At 46.5% G+C, this 19391-nt stretch overlaps 1 protein-coding gene across 8 annotated transcripts in view; it reads left to right on the top strand.

Annotated features, from left to right (window-relative positions):
* TULP4 (TUB like protein 4) overlaps positions 1-19391 on the top strand; it is a 248201-nt gene that overhangs the window by 5739 nt on the left and 223071 nt on the right. For 3 of the 8 annotated variants that reach the window (XM_051855194.2, XM_051855187.2, XM_051855193.2), the window contains exon 2: positions 9437-9641. The exons of 2 other annotated variants lie outside the window; for them this stretch is intronic. The gene's annotated coding sequence lies outside the window, so the exon portion shown is untranslated. Of the gene's footprint in view, positions 1-9436; positions 9642-12540; positions 13696-13757; positions 17127-19391 lie in introns of those variants that run through there. 3 more of the 8 variants (XM_051855190.2, XM_051855189.2, XM_070073326.1) reach the window with 3 other exon arrangements.

Raw genomic sequence — 19391 nt, 5'->3', positions numbered from 1 at the left:
CCCCAGCAGACCGAAACACCATTTCCAGTTATGGCAGTATAGTTTAGACCCAGTTTCGCTTTAATGGATGTGAAATGCTATGGTTATGGTCTTACGATGACCTTTCCGTTCCTCCTTTCGGTAATTGTAGTATTTTAGTATCTCCCAGTGTGGTGTGGGAATAAGGATGATGATAATGTCCATTGCTCGTGCGTGTGAAGTGAAGTGCGTATCCTCAGATCAGCTCAGTGGAGGTAGAGATGGGTGTACTCAGATAGCTTCTGTTAAGTACCAGAATACGAAACATGCATACGTTTGACCCAGAAAGTTCACATTTTGTAGGGATTTATCCCAAAGAAATAACATGAAAAGTTAGCAAAGTTGTGTGTACATAGTAAAGAACTCGAATTAAGCTTGAATAAGGAATTGATTAGATTATTGCACATTCATTGTGTGCAGCTGTTGAAAACAAGGATGTGTGGGCCGGTGCCGTGGCTCAATAGGCTAATCCTCCGCCTGCGGCGCCAGCACCCCTAGTTCTAGTCCTGGTCACTCCTCTTCCTGTCCAGCTCTCTGCTGTGGCCCAGGAAGACAGTGGAGGATGGCCCAAGTGCTTGGGCCCTGCACCCGCATGAGAGACCAGGAGGAAGCACTTGGCTCCTGGCTTCGGATCAGTGCCGTGTGCCGGCCGCAGTGGCCATTAAAGGGTGAACCAACGGCAAAGGAAGACCTTTCTCTCTCTCTCACTGTCCACTCTGCCTGCTAAAAAAAAAAAAAAAAAAAAACCAACAAGGATGTGCGTCTATATTGACCAGTCTGGAAAGACGTTCATGGTGTGTTGTTGAGTGCAGCTGGCAGGCTACAGCACTCTTGGCTCAGCACTTAGCGTATCAGCCCAGAAAGTACTGAACAGGAAGGCTTTGGAGGCCAACCCCAGAGGAAACACCACCTGGGTCGTCCTCAGGTTCCCTTGTTCACAAAGACTGTGCCAGTTGATTTCATTCTCCTGCTCTCAGATTGAGACTTCCTGGAGGGAACACGATGGCCTGGTTGCACACCACCTGAGTTTCCCTCGCAGGTTATGGACGTCATTCGGCTGTGTGAGTATGTAGGATTGTTCTTGTGTGATGTCCCCACAAAGCCCACAGAGAATAGATGAGGAGTCACAAGGAGACTTGAGATACTTTTAACTGCAGAAAGTGGAAAACATTCCAGCAAGACAAGGAAATAGATTCTCCTTACCTAGTTAAAATTAAACACATTCTTTTCTCAAAAATGTTGAATTAATTGCCACATTGACATAAAATTGCCATGAACTCTGATCTGCTTGGGCTTTGTCCACTCTTTAACATGTTAAGTTCTTTACAGTGGGTCAACTCTGATTTCTTTTATAGAAAATGATTGGTCAAAAATAAAATTTTGGGTTATTCATGAAACTTACCAAGATGTTAAAAATTATGATATTCAAAAAATTATGCTCTTTTCCTCTTTAAATATGATTAATTCAGAATCAAATATATTTTTCTGAAGTCAGTAAATAGGAATAGCAGTCTTTTCTTCTTAAGATTTATTTATTTATTTGAAAGAATTACACAGAGAGAAGAGGCACAGAGAGAGAGAGGGAAAAGTCTTCCATCTGATGCTTCACTCCCCATTTGGCCACAATGGCTAGAACTGCACCCATCTGAAACCAGGAGCCAGGAGCTTCTTCCAGGTCTACCACGCAGGTGCAGGGGCCCAAGCACTTGGGCTGTCTTCTACTGCCTTCCCAGGCCATAACAGAGAGCTGGATCGGAAGTGAAGGAGCCTAGTCTTGAACCGGCGCCCATATGAGATGCCAGCACTGCAGGCTGGGGCATTAACCTGCTGAAATAGCAGTCTTTGTATTATGTGCTATTAGAGATACTTAACACTCGAAAGAAAGTGTGTGTGAGTGTATGTATGTATATATTTTTTCATTTTATTTGAAAGAGAGACAAAGATTTTTCCATCTGGTGGTTCACTCCTCAAATGCCTGCAACAGCCAAGGCTGGGTCAGGCTGCAGCCAAGAGCCTGGAACACAATCCCTGCATCTCCCAGGTGAGTGGCAGGGGACCCAAGCACTTGAGCCATCCTTTGCTGTTTCCTAGGCACAGTAGCAGGGAGCTGAACTGGAAGCAGAGCAGCTGTGACTTGAACCAGTATTCTGTGATGTGGGATGTCAGTGTTGCAAGCAGCAGCTTAACCTGCTGCCCCACTACACCAGCCCCAAGAAAGACCATTTTTAGAGTTGAAACATGCAGTTTGTGGAAAGCCTCAGATAGGATTAGTGCACAGGCTACATAGAAAATTACCCTGTGGGTGTGCAAATCATGAGGCTTATTTGAGAATCTCTCACTGTTACTGTATTCGGAAGCACAATTAGGGTTAAATTGGATGTGAGACAGCTTTGAAAAAGATAACACATGTAACACATGCAAGATATTAATTTCTAACTTTAAAAATTAAAGGCTTAATTTAGATCATAATAGTCACAAAAGGATTGGGAAGCACGTTATGTAAGGTATCATGTTTTTACAGTTATTTCTACTGCTCGTTCATTTGGTTTCCTTAATACATACTTGGATATCTTCTTCCAGTTGGGAATGGGTATGTTGGAGCTCCTTGGTTAGTTTTTGTAGTTATCTGATCTGTTAGTAGGTGGCTAAGGCGAAGAGTTTGGCCCTTTCAGTGAATAGTTTCATGAAAGATGTGTTAACATTCACTTTTTTGTTTCAGCTGTTGATCCAGGTAGTTATGAGTTGGAACATTGGGCTCTAAAGACTTTTTTGTGCCTTTTTTTTTTTTTAAAGATTAATTCATTTTATTTATTTTAAAGAATTAGATGGCCGACGCTGAGGCTCAATAGGCTAATCCTCTGCCTGCAGCGCCGGCACACCGGGTTCTAGTCCTGGTCGGGGCGCCGGATTCTGTCCCAGTTGCTCCTCTTCCAGTCCAGCTCTCTGCTGTGGCCAGGGAGAGCAGTGGAGGATGGCCCAAGTTCTCGGGCCCTGCACCCACATGGGAGACCAGGAGGAAGCACCTGGCTTCGGATCAGCGCGGCGGCCTTTGGGGGGTGAACCAACGGCAAAGGAAGACCTTTCTCTCTGCTCTCTGTCTTTCTCTCTCTCTCACTGTCCACTCTGCCTGTCGGAAAAAAAAAAAAGAGGGGGGGTGTCTTTCATCCACTGATTAACTCCTCAAATGGCTGCAACATCTGGAGCTGAGCCATTCTGAAGACAGGAGCTTTCTCTGGGTCTTCCATATGGGTACTAGGGTACTTGGGCCTTTGCTGCTTTCCCAGACACACCAACAGGGAGCTGGATCAGAAGTGGGGCAGCCAGGACCCGAACTGGATCCCATTTGGGATGCCAGCACTGTGGGCTGGGGCTTTAACCCACTGTGCCATAGCACCGGCCTCTGTGCCTGCTTTTAAAACCTGTTGCTTAGTGTTTTTGAATTCCTTTTGAATGTTATAGACATGTCACTGGGTTCAAAATTTTTTCATCCTACTGAACATTTCTTTTACCAGTTTGTTGCCAACAACAAAGGTTTAAACTTTTCAAGGCAGTAGTTAATTTTATGGTTTCTGTGTGTATAATTTTCACTCCCTATTTAGGGAAATCGAAGTCTTGTGCAGAAAATCTTTTAGGTGCAATATTTTTCTCACCTGCTACTGTGCCTTTTTACCATGTTTGTCTGCTAGAAGTGTTTTTTATGTCCCTGGGGAAATGTAACATTATTACTGATACCTGTGAAGTCCTCAGGCCAATGACAGGCCGAGCAGTTAGTGCTGGGAGAGTTTTAATCTTGGAGAAAAGTTGATCAACAGTGATGTTACCATATGCTGGGACATACAGGATTGTCTTCACACATAATCAGTTTCTTAAACTACAGACAAGCCTCTTAGGCACAAAACCAGATGGACAAATTCAGCTCCAGTGATTGGAATATCAAAACCTGCATCATACAAGTTAGGCTTATCCTGTGCACATAAAACCCTGGTCAGCCAAAGCTGACATTTTTTGGCAGCCAGAGTTAATGTTTAGAATTGCTAAGTAACCAGAAAGTTTAACTGTGTGTTATCATTTGTCAAATTAGAGAAGAATACATTTAAGAAAGAGTGCCTGGATTACCATATCTGAGAGAAGGCAGTTTAAGGAGGTTAGGTCTTGGACAAAGGTGGTTGACATTCAGGTCACATTCTCCAGCCCTTACAAGTCATTTGTACTTTTTCCATTTTTGGTCTTGTCATCTTTTCCCATGAAATGAGAAACCAGTCTTGTGTTTCATGTGTAGGAAATTTACTTTCCTGAATTAATTTTCTGATACCTGGATAATGGAATAAATCTTGTAATATTTGAAAGGCCCAGACTAAAACACAGCAATTCCTAGTAAAAGATAGAAAGCCCACAGTTTGCTTATGCTATTCCATTAGTAATAATTTTTAATACTGTGACAGAAGTGAGAATGAAAGTGGCATACATATTACTTTGTCTCCTCACCTCGCTTTGATTCTGAGGGACTTGGGAATAAATTAAGTAGCATAGGATTGGGGTGCTGCCCAGAATCTATCCATTGCAGCCTACTTGAGCACCAGTTCCCAGCCCTTTGGGATTTATGGCATCCTGTTTCTGTTTGGTTTTACACCTCCCGCCTCCTCATGACTCTGGAACAGCGCGACAGGCAGGTCTCTGGTAGCAGTGGAGAGCGAAGTGCTGATACAAGTCCGCAGATTGTCACCATCACTCAATTTTATCTAATTACATCAACCTTTAATTTTAACTAATGAGTACCGAACTTCTGGACGACTAACAACCTTCGTGATTACATTGTTATATAGAACGTATTTTAACACTTTTGTACTTTTGACTGATTTAAAATTAATGTTTTCAAAAATTTTATGGCATAGGATAAAAAGTCATAGTGAATGAGATGTGTGTCTTATGTGTATTTATGTGCAAGAAATATGGTAGGAAAATATTAAGTATCATTGTAGCTACTTCCTGAGCTGAAAGTGCTTTTTTAAACAGAGATATAGATATAGATAGATAGATACAGATATAGATACATGCGCAGTAATGTTTATGAGGTGCTTTGAAATCAGCTTTCTGGAAATCTAATCTGTTAAGTTTGTTGTACCAGAAGTAGAAATCTCCATGAACTACATGGTTGAGAAGTGGTGTAGGTGTCGTTTCAGAGTCTGAGACCCTGGAGCTAGCTCCTTTTCTCCCCTTTGCTGGCTTTCTGTGTTTCTCAAATCCCTGGGAGCGTTGTGGCTGACTGATGCACGTACAAATGGGATCTCATGGCTGCTGTTCATCCGGATACAGATGGTGAGGTTCTTTCTCCTTCACATGATGCGGGAAGATGGCACGTTCTTGGCTTTGGAGGGATCGATCCCTGTTCGTGGTGTATATGGTATGGCCACAACTTGTGAGAGACAGAGCAGGCACTGTCGGGTGAACAGTACCAGTAATCTCTGTTGGTCAGTGTAAGCCAGTTCCTTCGACTTTTGGTTGTTAATGACTAGCAGAACTGGTTTATGTGGGCCCTCCCTTGGAGCTAATGAGCAGTAAAGTGGATCCCAAGGTGAGATGTCCGAAGAGGGAGACTTGCTATGGAGTTTGCATTCATTCAGAAATTAGATCATGAATGAGCTTTTACAAGTTAAGATATAGTTCAGTTCCTTTCTCCTCATTTGATATCTACCTGTCCTCAAGTACTGTCTGTTACCGCGTTATTTTGAGATGCAAACTAAATTAGCATACGTTTGTTTAATGTTATTGGAAGAAAGTAATCATCTGGTGTACAGACCTTTAGACACTGACTTTTTTTTTTTTTGACAGGCAGAGTGGACAGTGAGAGAGACAGAGAGAAAGGTCTTCCTTTGCCGTTGGTTCACCCTCCAATGGCCGCCGCGGCCGGTGTGCTGCTGCCGGCGCACCGCGCTGATCCAACGGCAGGAGCCAGGTACTTATCCTGGTCTCCCATGGGGTGCAGGGCCCAAGCACTTGGGCCATCCTCCACTGCACTCCCGGGCCACAGCAGAAAGCTGGCCTGGAAGAGGGGCAACCGGGACAGAATCCGGTGCCCCAACCGGGACTAGAACCCAGTGTGCCGGTGCTGCAAGGCGGAGGATTAGCCTAGTGAGCTGTGGCGCCGGCCTAGATACTGACTTTTAATCCAGTGGCTTAATTATGGGCACGCTATGTTCAGTGTGAAAAATATTTTGTTACTTGGAACTGCTATTTTTTGTGTGGAGTTTCAGTGTTACATAACATTTACAACCTTCTGCTTCTTAGTTCTTAATATGATAATTTGACTAATAGTCTCTTTTTAAAAAGTTTATTTATTTAGAAAGAGAGTTGCAGAGAGGAAGAGACAGAGAGAGAAATCCTCTATCTACTGGTTCACTCCCCAGATGGCTGCAACAGCCAGGGCTGGACCAGACTGAAGCCGGGAGCCAGGAGCTCCATCTGAGTCTGCCACGTGAGTGTTGGGCCCAAGCACTTGGGCCATTCTGGAGAAGCTGGATCAGCAGTGGAGCAGCTGGGACTCGAACTGGTGTCCGTGTGGGATGCCTGCACTGCAGGCAGCAGCTTAACCTGCTTGGCCACGATGCATGACTAGTATTGTCAATATAATGCTCCGTATGTGGGGATGTCTGCAAAGAAGTATATTCTCCTAATTTTCTGACCCTCCTGTAAATTAAAAAAAATAGACATAACAGCCAGAAAATTACCAAGATAGTTTGGCTCTGATATAAATTGCTGAGTTAAGGGGTAACTTAATTTTTTTCTCAATAAAAATTCTGTTTTGTTGAATATGTGAGTCTCTCTGGAAATCCAGGTAAGCTGAGCTCCAGGGAGGAATCAGCTGCTTTTCTGCAAGTTTCCCTTTTCTTTCTAGGTTGATTGGCTGATGCTGATTTGAGTCTAGTTCTGACAGCGTGAGTTTTCAGAACCTTTCCTTTTTTCCCACTTCTGGTGTGACCAGATGACTGTTAAAGCCACCAAGTAGTTAACCTTGACGTACTGGTGGGCTCAAGGAAGAAAACTTTTGGATCCTAGAAGGAGACTTGAGCTAGGAATGGCCAAACAGAAGACAGTTCTTGGCTGGGGAGGCAGCTTTCCATAAAGACCTCCTGGGCTGTGGGCACTCAGAGGAGTTGGATGGAATGGAAAGAAGTGTGTGCTTGGAGGAGACTGACCCCGAGTGGGGACATGTCTTAGTTTAAAAGTGAGAACAGATATACAGAGCACCCAGGTGTGTAGTCTTTTTTTTCTCTCAAATAAGTGCTATATTACTGTATTATTAACCCTTTTCTTTATGAGAGATGAGCAATTTTTAAAAAGATTGATTTATTTATTTGAAAGGTACACAGAGAAGGAGAGGCAGAGAGAAAGAGAGAGAGGTCTTCCATCTGCTGGTTCACCCCCCAATTGGCTGCAATGACCAGAGCTGCACCAACCCAAAGCCAGGAGCCAGGAGCTTCTTCCAGGTCTCCCACATGACCTTGGGCCATCTTCTGCTGCTTTCCCAGGCCATAGCAGACAGAGGGTTGGATCAGAAGTGGAGTAGCCAGACTTGAACTGGGGCCCATATGGGGTGCCGGCACTGCAGGCTTGGCTTTACTTGCTATGCCACGGCGCCGGCCCCTAGTTTTTTCACAATATGCATTTGCTGTGAACTTTCTGGAAACCCTTCATGTATACATCTGGGATGGAAAATTTTCTCAGTCGTTGGTCTTGTTAGACACCTCTGCCTGAGAAGCACACACGTCGGTGCTGGAACTGTTTTTCATGTATAGGTAGGACCATAAGGATCAGGGCATAAAGTCCTCTCCAGTTGTCCAAACTGCCACTGGTTTCCATTTTTTGTTCATCATAACCTGAGCCGCGTTTGCTCTTACTCTGACACCTTGTCCTTCCTTTGCCTGGGCCAGAGTGGAGAATTGGGATATGTTGTGCTGACTTTTATAGCTAGAAAACCCGTTGTCACTGTGAGGAGGCTTTTTATGTTGCTGTCGGTCAAAGTGAGCAGCGTCCCACGGCCTCACTTGCTGGAGCGAGGCTCCTGGGCACGACCAGCCTGCCAGCTCCCTGTCCGATGAAGCATGTTGTGTAAGCGTGTCTGACTCTCTGGGTGGGTCTGTAAGCCTCTGGGGCTTGCTTGCCTATCTCTAGCCCTGCTGAATGGAGGTAAAGAAATGAGGAAGGCCAAAGGGAAATTATCTCACGGAGTATCTCATATGGTAAGAGCAGCTAAAATCTACACAGAAACCCTGAATATGGCACCTATTACTAAAGCTCTTGTGGCGTACCTTAGCTGTTTTTTAGTTGTTTGTCCTACATATTAGCTATTTTGTATTCTTTAATCTATATCTCCTCATCTCCTCCCTGCCCAAATTGGTAACCAGTAGCTTCTCTATTTCCTTATGTGTGACCTTTTTTTCCATCTTTTTAAGATTCCACATATCAGTGAGAAGCAGTATTTTTCTTTCTGTGTCTGGCTTATTTCATTTAGTATAAAGTCTTCCTGGTCTGTTCATGTTGGGACTAATAGCAGGGTCTCCTCCCCCACTTAAGGCTGAATAATATTCCATTATATATCTACACCACAGCTTCTTTGTCCATCTGTTCTTTGACAGTTGTTGTGAATAATTCTGCAGAAAATACGGAGGTGCAGGTATCTTTCCAGGGTGTTGCTTTTGTTTCCTGTGGATACGTGCTCAGCAGAGGGATTTCTGGGCCTTTTTGAAACAATTTTCTTAGCATTTAAAAGAATTAATTTTTTACACATTTTTATTTTATTTGAAAGAGAGAAGATTTTTCATCTACTGGTTCATTTCCCAAATGTTTACAACAGCCAGGGCTGGGCCAGGCTGAAGCCAGGAGCCTGGAACTCCATCCAGGTGTCTCCCATGGGTGACAGGGACCTGAGAACTGGAGCCATCATCTGCCTTGCAGGGTGCTCGCTAGCAGGAAGCTAGATGGGAAGCAGAGCAGCTAGGACTTAGGCCGCTAGGAGGGGATGCGGGCAACCTAGTGGCATCTTAATTGCTGAACCAAATGCTGCCTCGATTTTCTTCTCTTTCTTTTTGTTCTTTTTTTCCTTAAAGACATTTATTTGAAAGGCAGAGAGAGAGGACAGAGATTATCATCAGTCTTCCTTCTGCTGGTTCACTTCCCAAGTGGCTGCAGTTGCCAGGGCTGGAACTCCGTCCAGGTCTCCCACGTGAGGGCGGGGGCTGACACAGTTGGACCGGCATCATCTGCTTTCCCAGGTGCATCAGCAGGGAGCTGCCTCAGAAAGTGAACGGCCAGGACTTGAACTGGGACGCAGTTGGAACGCCAGCATTGGAAGCGGTGGCTTAACCTGCTGCGCCACAGTGCTGGCCCCTCCTCCATTTTCTTCACCTTTTCTGACTTGCAGGGAGAAGCACCGCTGTTCTTCCTTTCCACTTGGGAACAGTGAGGTGTGACTGCTGGGCGCGGCTGGGAGAGGGCCAGGAAAGAGCAGAGGGGATCCTGGCTTCGGTTTGCTGCAAGCCTTGACGGTGTCTGTACAGTTGTTCTGCCACATCCCGCTTCTTCGCGAGGATCAGTACATCACACGGAAGCTTCCTCCCAAGTTCCGGGTAAATTAATAGAAATGTGATGTTTAAAGTGATATCCATTAGTTGATTGTACTTCCTTCGGTTTTGACATGAAGAACATTGGCCTTTATTTTCCAAGGAGTTTTTCTCAGTAATTTGTTTCATTATAAGTAACATTTGCTTCCATATGTGTAACAGTTTATAAAGTATTTGTTTACATATGCAGTTTTCTTTGGTCTTCCCTACAGCCTTTTACAATATGTCAAATGTATATATTTTCTTATGAGAAAGCCAAGGCTACAGATTGCCTGTCATTATAAGCCAATAATCGGAAGTCTTGGGACTTAATGCCACACTTTGATGAGAAATCTCCAGTCCCCTTTCCTCGCTTTCCCTACCCTGTGACCTCCCCTCTTGTTGGTCTCTCCCTACCCTGTGACCTCCCCTCTTGTTGGTCTTGCCACACCCCCTTTCCTTGCTCTCCCTATCCTGTGACCTCCCCTCTTGTTGGTCTTGCCACACCCCCTTTCCTCGCTCTCCCTACCCTGTGACCCCCCCTTCTTGTCTTGCCACTCTGAGGGATTCACCTGCAGGCTGTTCTGTTGAACTTCTCAGCCTTGAATTAACAGCGGTAGAAATGATGACCGTTTTCCTGCCCTGAAAATTGTCATTTCTGGATGTGGGGTCTGCGACCGTCACAGCCATCTTGCTGTTGCTCTGAACTTGAAGACAACTCATGGGAAGGGACCAAGTTACTAAACTGTGCAGAAAGCCATTAAGAGGCCTGGCATACCACACCTGGCACCCGCCTGCCTTGGATTCCCTATGTGAAATAAACTTCCCTATTGTTTAAGGCAGTCTGAGGTGGGATTATCTATTACTTGCATCTGTACTGGGGCATGGCATGAATGTCGTTAATTTCAGTTTACCCCACTGAGGAAAACTTGGCTTAACATTCCAAGAGTCAGGTTTGGTTTGCTGAGCATGCAGGGAGCAGCTAGTGATCAAGGTCCCTGTGGTTAGGCAGTGTCCGCGCGGGGGAGCATCTTTGCCTGGAATCTGATGAGGAAGTGGTCCAGGTTATTTTCTTCTCCCTTGCCTCTGTGTGTGTGTGTGTGTGTGTGTGTGTAAGTGTGTAAGAGGCAGCTTCCTTGTTTTCTATCTTACAGATCATTTCTGAAAAGTTTGGCATTTATTTATTTTGCGAGGCAGAGTTAGACAGAGAGAGAGTTATAGACAGTGAGAGAGAGACAGAGAGAAAGGTCTTCCTTCTGTTGGTTCATTTTCCTAATGGCTGCTACTGCCAGCGCTATGCCGATCCAAAGCCAGGAGCCGGGTACTTCCTCCTGTTCTCCCATGCGGGTGCAGGGGCCCAAGCATTTGGGACATCCTCCACTGCCTTCCTGGGCCACAGCAGAGAGCTGGACTGGAAGAGGAGCAACCAGGACTAGTACCCAGCACCACAACTGGGACTAGAACCCGGTGTACTGGTGCCGCAGGCGGAGGATTAGCCAAGTGAGCCACGGCACTGGCCGAGTTTGGCATTCTTTTAGACTTTGATGGTTTATGTTAAAAAGTTGTAGCCCCTTAAGGGGCCAGCGTTGTGTAGCTGGTAAAGCCTCCACCTTGGATGCTGGAATCCCATATGGCACTTGACTTCCAATCCAGTTCCCTGCTACCGTACCTACATAGGAGACCTGAAGGAAGGGCCTGACTCCTGGCTTCGGTCTGATCCAGCCCTGGCTGTTGCGGCCATTTGGAGGATGAAGCAGCAGATGGAAGATTTCTCTGTCTCTGTCTCTGCTTCTCTGTAATTCTGCCTTTAAAATAAATAAATTAAAAAAAAAAAGTTGTAGCCAAGAAATCTATGTTGAGGATAGATGGGGGCAGGGGAAGGTGATTAAAACACCGCTCAGGAGGGCCACGTGCTTTCTGTATGAAACTGCTTGGGTTAGAGTCCTGGCTCCACTTCTGATTCCCACTTTCTGCCGATGGGCATTCTGGGAGGCAGCAGACGGAGACTCAAGTACTTGGGTTCCTGTCATCCGTGTGAGAGACTCGAATTGAGATCCAGTCTCCTGGCTTCAGCTTGACCCAGCCCGGACATTGCCAGTGTTCAAGGAATGAAGCAGTGGGTGGAATCTCTCTCCGTTTCTGTCTCTGTCCTCTCTTCCTTTCAGATAAAATGAAAATAAAAATTTTTAAGAAAATAAAACAAAAGAACAAGTGGTTCCATTGTAAGTAAAAATTTAAGGATGTATTATTGTGTCTGAAATTGAACTTTTAGCATCTCCAAAGGTTTTCTTTCGGGCTTGATACTATGAGATCTGCTGTTTCTTATACATATGGATATATTCGCAAAACTGGATTATATCCCAGTGTAATCAGGCAGGGAACCTGTGTGAACCATATAGTGGAACAGCAATGAAAAGCTACAGAGTTCCTGTAATCGTATTAGGCTGTGATGTGGTCCCTCCGCATGTTTATTAATTAGTGGAGTTGTAATGAGACCTCCCCCCCTCTGCTTGAAGGATGCTCATCAGTGGGCATCCAGGCAGGACTGGAGCTGTGTTTGGGAGCCTTCTGTGTAGAGGTGGGAGGGATTGGTGTTTCAGGTGGTGGCAGGTGAGCCTCCTGCCAAGTTGGCGTAATGGGAACAGGACTCTCCTGAGTTGCCATCTGTTTGTGGCCGATAGGAAACCAGCAGTGATTTCTGAGGCGTGAGGAACTGTTCCGTTTATGTTGAAATATTTAGGAATTAGTAATGCTGAGACCGTGCTGATCAGGTGTTAGTAGGTCGGGGGAAATAGACTGTGCGGAGTGAGTTTTTGTGACTACGGAATTCAGGATTTCTGCTTGGTTTAACAGTTCCCCTCCTCCCAGCTCCAAAATGGCAGAACTCTTTTCTTTTCCTTACTTCTTTTTTTTTTTTTTTTTTTTTTTTTTTTTTTATTTTTGACAGGCAGAGTGGACAGTGAGAGAGAGAGAGACAGAGAGAGAAAGGTCTTCCTTTGCCGTTGGTTCACCCTCCAATGGCCGCCGCTGCAGCCGGCGCACCGCGCTGATCCTGGCAGGAGCCAGAAGCCAGGTGCTTTTCCTGGTCTCCCATGGGGTGCAGGGCCCAAGCACCTGGGCCATCCTCCACTGCACTCCCTGGCCATAGCAGAGAGCTGGCCTGGAAGAGGGGCGACCGGGACAGAATCCGGCGCCCCAACCGGGACTAGAACCCGGTGTGCCGGCGCCGCAAGGTGGAGGATTAGCCTATTGAGCCACGGCGCCGGCTTTTCCTTACTTCTGACCTAACCACTAAGTTGCTTGTGGCCAGGGTATGTGTTATTTTCTTTCAAAACAATCATAGGAAAAGACATTAGACTCCTGGATTAGTTAGGGAACTGTGGTTACAGGTAAAAGAGATCAGGTTATCTAAAAAAGAGAATTTATTGAAAGTCCCCTGGGCTGTCTGTAAGGAGTCTAGGCTGCATCAGACCAGGGACGCTGTGGCCTTGGAAGCACTTTCTCTCTCTTTGTTGTCCTCTCTCTGCCTCCCTGTCTTGTCTTGTCTTGTCTTGTCTTGTCTTACTGTCTTTCTTAGATTTATTTATTTATTTAAAAGGCAGCCTTACAGAGAGAGGAGGAGAGGCAGAGACACAGAGAGATCTCTCATCTCATTCCCTAAATGGCCACGATGGCCAGGGCTGGGTCAGGCTGAATGTAGGAGCCAGGAGCTTCATCTGGGTCTCCCACGTGGGCCCAGGGGTCTGAGAACTGGGGCCATGTTGCTGCTTTCCTATGTTGGCAGGGAACTGGGTCAGAAGTGGAGCAGCTTGGACTTGAACTGATGCCCATATGCGGGCCTTTCAGTGGTGGCTTTGCTTGCTATGCCACAATGCTGGCCCCTCAGCCGTCCTCCCTTGTGTTCTGAGTCATTCTTTTCTGTCACAATCCAGCATCCTCTACTCTGCTGTAGGTGGCACAACCTGGCCGCAGCGCCTCTCGCCAGCTGCCCCGCTTCGTGTCTTTTGTGCTGTGTGTAACCCAGGTATTGAGAGAGATTACTTATTTTCTCTGTGTCCCAGAGTTCCCAGGGAAAGAAGTGGTGAGTAATTGTAGACAGTGGGCACTTCCGGGGGGCCTGTGGGGTGATGGGAGTTCCTTTAAGTTCTGTGGAGGGAACATTCCTGCTTAAATCTACAAAAATGCTAGGACGGCCTCTAATGGTTAACACACAGGAAGGCACCCTGGCTGTGAAAGCATCTCATAAACCTTGCGTTAAAAATCAAGTGACTCTGGCGTCCCACATGGGTGCCGGTTTGAGTCCTGGCTGCTCCACTTCAGATCCACTCCCTGCTAATGCCTGGGAAAAGCAGTGGGAGATGGCCCAAGTGTTTGGGCCCCTGCCACCCCTGTGGGAGACCTGGAAGAGCTCCTGTCTCTTGGCTTTGGCCTGTCCCAGCCCTGGCTGTTTTGGCCATTTGGGGAATGAACCAGCCGATGGAGATCTTTCTCTGTCTCTGTCTTTGACTCTCTGTGTGACTCTGCCTTTCAAATAAATAAGCCTTAAACAAATTCTGGAATTACTTTTTATAAACTTGAATTTCTTTTTTTGGAGATTGATTTATTTATCTGAAAGAGCAACATAGAGGTAGAGACAGAGAAGATCTTCTGTCTGCTGTTTCCCTCCTCAATGGCTGCAACACTTGGGGTTGGGCCAGGCTGAAGCCAGGAGCCAGTAATTCTGTGTGACTCTCCCACATGGGTGCCAGCAGCCCAAGTACTTGGACCATCATCCATTCCTCCTCAGGTATGTCAGCAGGGAGCTGGATCAGAAGCAAAACAGCCGGGACTCGAACTGACCCTCCAGTGTGGGATGCCAGCATGTCAGGTGGTGACAACACAGTGTACCATGACGTTGGCCCCAGATCAAATATAGTTTTTAGAGATATAAATTATAATGTTTGCATATCAGCACTCTCTGGTGGTCACAAGCCTCAGTGTCCCTGACACTCTCTAGCATGAATGGGGACCTCTTTTCTACCCAGAGCCATGTGGATATTTATGACATCATTTACTGGCCATACAGAAGCATCAGCTTAAAAGTTAGCCTGCTGTGGATTCATGGAGTTTCGAGTCGCACAGGCAGTTGCCTTGGTATTTCGCTGGGGTTACGTGGCCCGTGGGCTGGCGTTCTCCACCTCTCTAGGAGAATGGTGGAGCAGAGGTTATCTTTGAGAGGAGGCTCTCGGAGTAGAGCCAGGCCTCAGGCCCACCTCAAGGCGTCCTGCCAGTCACTGCTTGCAGGGGACACATGAGGGCAAAGCCAGACAAGGACCCAGCCTTGTGAGCTGCCGCGTTCCTTTGTCTTGTCCTGAAGGGAGCTCTGCTTGCCCTTTTCCGCTGGGAAACCAGGTGGCGTGTGGTGTTAGGGGGACGGGGCTGGGTCGGAGACCGCCCCCTGGAGGGCGCAGTTCTCCTCCCCGTCGTCCAGGGCCCTGTGGTGTCTGCTCGCCTTCTAGGGCTGTGACTGAGTGTGGGGATTTTGCAGTTTTGCTTTTGGAGTGGCTGCTGGAGTCAGGTGTCCTTCTGCTGGGCTGTTGGTTCTGTCTCTTACAGGCCGCATCACTTCAGCCAGCGTTGCTTCTCTTTGGGCCTTGGGTGTTGCCTCTGTGAGCTGCCGCATCCACCCAGAGTGTTGTCGGGTTGTGCAGGGGAGTGTGTGATGCTGGGAAATGTTCCTCTGTCATCATTATATAATGATGTCATATATAATGACATATATATGACACCATATATAATGGTGTCCTAATAATACTGCGTGTATGGAGGCTGAGGGCAAAGAAGAAAGATGGATTTATCTGCTTGTCTATGAGTGATTCACGTGTCGGGTTGGACCCTCCCCGCAACCAGTTTAAATTTACATTACCTGTGCGATTTCAGAAAGCTACTGCTGGTTTGTGTTAGGGCTATTTTTAGATTGACATGAGATGTTTTGTTTAGCCTTTCAGCAGTGAGTGCACTCAACCATTAGCATTCTTGAATTTAATAGTCAGGACTTGATCTGTTTACCAGTGACCTTGACCCTGACTGGCTGTGATGGGCAGTTATTTGTATTTTGGCTGAATGCTATTACAACCTGGCCTGCCATGGGGCTGTTAGGATTTAAGGACTTTAAGTGAGCTCAGCCGAGCACCTGAAAACCAGCCTGAGGGTGGTTCGTTATCCTCTACTTAATTTAAAAACAGTAATTCCTGGAGCTGCTAAAGACTATTTCTTTGTGAAAAATGAGGTACAGAACAAAGGCAATTATTAATGTTAATGGAGGTGAAAATTCTGAGCAAGAGAGTTCTTAGTCAAAAAATAGAAATCTCTGCGAATTGAAAGAAGACACAGTAACTTTGGTGGTGCCTGAAGTCTGTAATCCAGTGAACCTATCAGAAAGAACGAACTTCATTAAACTTTGCTTGTTAAGCAAAAGACAAAACTGAGTGAAACCAGAACAGCTTGAAGCGCTGGGGTAAGCGCAGAGGGCCGCTGTGTGCTGGGAACACCTCGAGATGGGCAGGGGCCTCTGCGATGTTTGTGCAGTGCCCAGTGGTTGCAGCCGCCCTGACCTCGGAAGTGACCTCTGACGTGAGGACAGATTGCTCTGGCACTGCCGGGAATTGGTGCTGGCTGGCGCTGGGGAGTTTTGAACGTGTTAGTTCTGTCATCTTCCCGTGCGCATCGTTTGGAAAGGTGGTTTGTTACCTTTGACTCATTGATGTGTTTAAAGTTAAAGCTCAAACCCTCTGCCTCCCCAGAAAGTGTACTTGTGTGGTGTGATGTCTTACTAGAATGCGGTGGGGCAGTTTGCACCTGAGTAGTGTTCAGTGGAAGACACACTGGAAGCCACCTCTGACCTGCCCCTTACCCTGCTAAATGTCCCACCTTCAAAGGGTAGGAAGCATTTGTTAACGCTTAAGAGCGTTTAAAAACCACGTGCTGTTCCAAGATAGCGCTGAAAGAGCCCTGCTGTTGAATGAAAACGGACGGCAGTGTGTGGAGCTGTGGGAAAGCCTTTCTCCCACATGATGCTGTCTTCTGCATGCCTCTTCCCGCAGACTGCGGGGGACGCCCCTGAAATGTCATAAATAGAACGCCCCGCACCATAGCCGTCCACAGACGTGTGGAGCGCAGGGAGCTCTGGGGCCTGCTGGTCTCAGAGCCTTCAGATGCCAAGTCAAGAGTAACAACACAAGAACAAAAGCATCTGTGAGGGCGCTGAGTTCCTGGGTGCCTTATGACAGCACAGACAGATCAAGTTGATGATGACCCTTGCCAAGGCCCCGCCCTGCGGTTTGTGAAGTATCTCCTCACAGCATCTTCCCACGCTCGTTTTACCTTTGACCTTGGTAGTTTTCCTGATAAGGTGCAGAGCAGGTGACCTCCCCGTCTGCAGATGGGAGAGCTGACTTTTGGAGAAGCCATGTGCCCCTCCAGGGCTCCCAGCCAGGCACTGTGGAGGTGGCCAGACTTGACTCCTGATTCCTGGTTTGAGTATTTTCCATTTGTATTGCATTACATTGCATTTTGTTTTATTTATTTGAGAGAGCGAGCGAGCGAGATCGTGAAAGCGCTTCCGTTTGCTGGTTCATTTCCCAAATGCCTTCAGTGACCAGGGCTGAACTAAAGCTGAAGCCGGGAGCCAGGGACTCCGTTCAGGTCTCTCATATGAGTGGCAGGGACCCAACTGCTTGAGCCACGAACGCCTCTTCCCTTCCTGGTTCTACATTAGCAGGGAGCCAGAATCAGGAGCCAGGAACTGAACCTAGGCCACTCCGTGTGGAATGGGGGTGTCCCAGGTGAAATCCTAACTGCTAGGCCAAAGGCCTACCTTGGCTCCTTTTTGAAAGAAATTTTATTTGGCAGTTTTATTACTGCTGTGGTTGGAATATTCGTCCTGAGCTAGGCTCTTTGTGCAGTGGTTGACATGCCCGGTGGACGCCTGAAGCGTATACTGAAGAGCCCGAGTTCAAGTCCTGGCTCTGTTTCTGATTTCAGCGTCCTGCTGTTGCCCATCCTGGTGGCAGAAGGTGATGACACAAGTGCTTGGTTTCTGCTGCACACCTGGGAGACCTGGATTGAGTTCTGGGCTCCTGGCTTTGACCTGGCCCTGTTGCAAGCATTTTGGGAATGAACTGGTGGATGGAAGATTTCTCTCTGCCTTTCAAAGAAAAATCTTTTCCCCCCATAACAAATGAATGTCCCCTTCCAAACTCATGGAGATTTAATTCCCAGTGTATTCCTCCTTAGCAGGAAAGGTGTGGGTAATGAGAGCTTCTCCTTCATGCATGATTAATGAACAGGTTGTGTATGGAGAAAGTGGTTTCCTGATAAGAGGATGAGTTCTAGCTCCCTCCCACCTGTGCCCTTCACGTCTGCCTTCTGTCTTCTGCCGTGTCATGATGCAACAGGAAGGCCCTTGGCACAGGTAGCCCTTCCATCTTGGACTTCCCAGCCTCTGGAATTTTGAACCAAATAAACTACTGTTTGTTATTTACTCAGTCTGGTATTAGGTTACAGCCACAGAAATTGGACCAAGACACTTGAGAGTTTAGCCTTCTCTCCCAAAAGAATTGAGGTGAGTTATGAGTACTGACTGGCGCAGAAGCAGCAGTGTTTTAAGCTGTTGCTTAGGACATCTGTATCGTATTGGAGTGGCTGGTTTGAGTCACGGCTCCCCTGCTTCCAGTCCAGCTTCCTGCTGTGGGCCTGGGAAAAGCAATGAAAGGTGGCTCAAGTGCTTGGGCCCTTACTACCCAAGTGGGAGACCTGGAAGAAGCTCCTGGCTGCTGGATTTGGCCTGGCCCAGTGCTGGCCTTTGTGACCACCTGTGGAGTGAACCAGCAAGTGGAAGATCCCTCTTCTTCTCCCTCTCTTCCCCGCTTCTTCCTTTCTTTCTGTAACTCTTTCAAATAAATAAATAAATCTTTAGTTTTATTGTTAAACTTTGAAAGTGAAGATAAGAGGGAGACTGTTGATTTGATTAAATCTTATCTCTATGCCCAGAGCACCCTACAAGTTCCTAGGTCAATGCATAACTGTCCAGGATTAAGCATATATGAAACCTCTGTGTTTCACCCCAAAGCTAGGGCTGTGTGAGTGGATAAAGGAGTGACAAGTGAGGAAGCTCAGCAGTGACAGACCTAACTTTTGCCATCTTAGTTTTAACATTTGTCAAATGTTTTTTGCTATTTTTTATTATTTAAACATGAAAAGTAGCAAAATATACAAATAACAATATTTGTAAAATAGGGAAAAATCAACATGATCTTCATTATTAAAACTCAGGCACAGCATTCTCTTGAATTCTTTTCTTCTGTACATTTTTTCAGTTATACTCAAGACTGTAAATATCTTTGTATGCTTTTTTAAAATTTACATATGTATTTGAAATTTAGAGATACACAGAGAAAGGAAAAGACAGAGACAGAGTGAGAGATCTTCCATCTGCTGGTTCATTCCCCAAATGCTTGCAATGGCCAGGAGCCAGGAGCTTCTTCTGGGTCTCTCATATGGATGCAGGGTCCCAAGCACTTAGGCTGTCTTCGCTGCTTTCCCAGGCACATCAGCTGGGAGCTGGATCAGAAGTGGAGCAGCAGAGCCTTGAACTGGCACCCGTATGAGATGCCGGCACTGCAGGAGGTGGCTTTACCCACTAGAGCACAATGCTGGCCCCCTTTATATGCTTTCAAATTTAACGGAGCATAAGCATTTTTCATGTGTCCATAAGATTTTTATTGTGTCATGTATTTT

Source organism: Oryctolagus cuniculus, chromosome 5 (genome assembly GCF_964237555.1).
Source record: "Oryctolagus cuniculus chromosome 5, mOryCun1.1, whole genome shotgun sequence".
NCBI lineage: Eukaryota > Metazoa > Chordata > Mammalia > Lagomorpha > Leporidae > Oryctolagus > Oryctolagus cuniculus.
The sequence above is the reverse complement of the archived record's forward strand: the minus strand, read 5'-3'. Positions and strand labels throughout refer to the sequence as shown.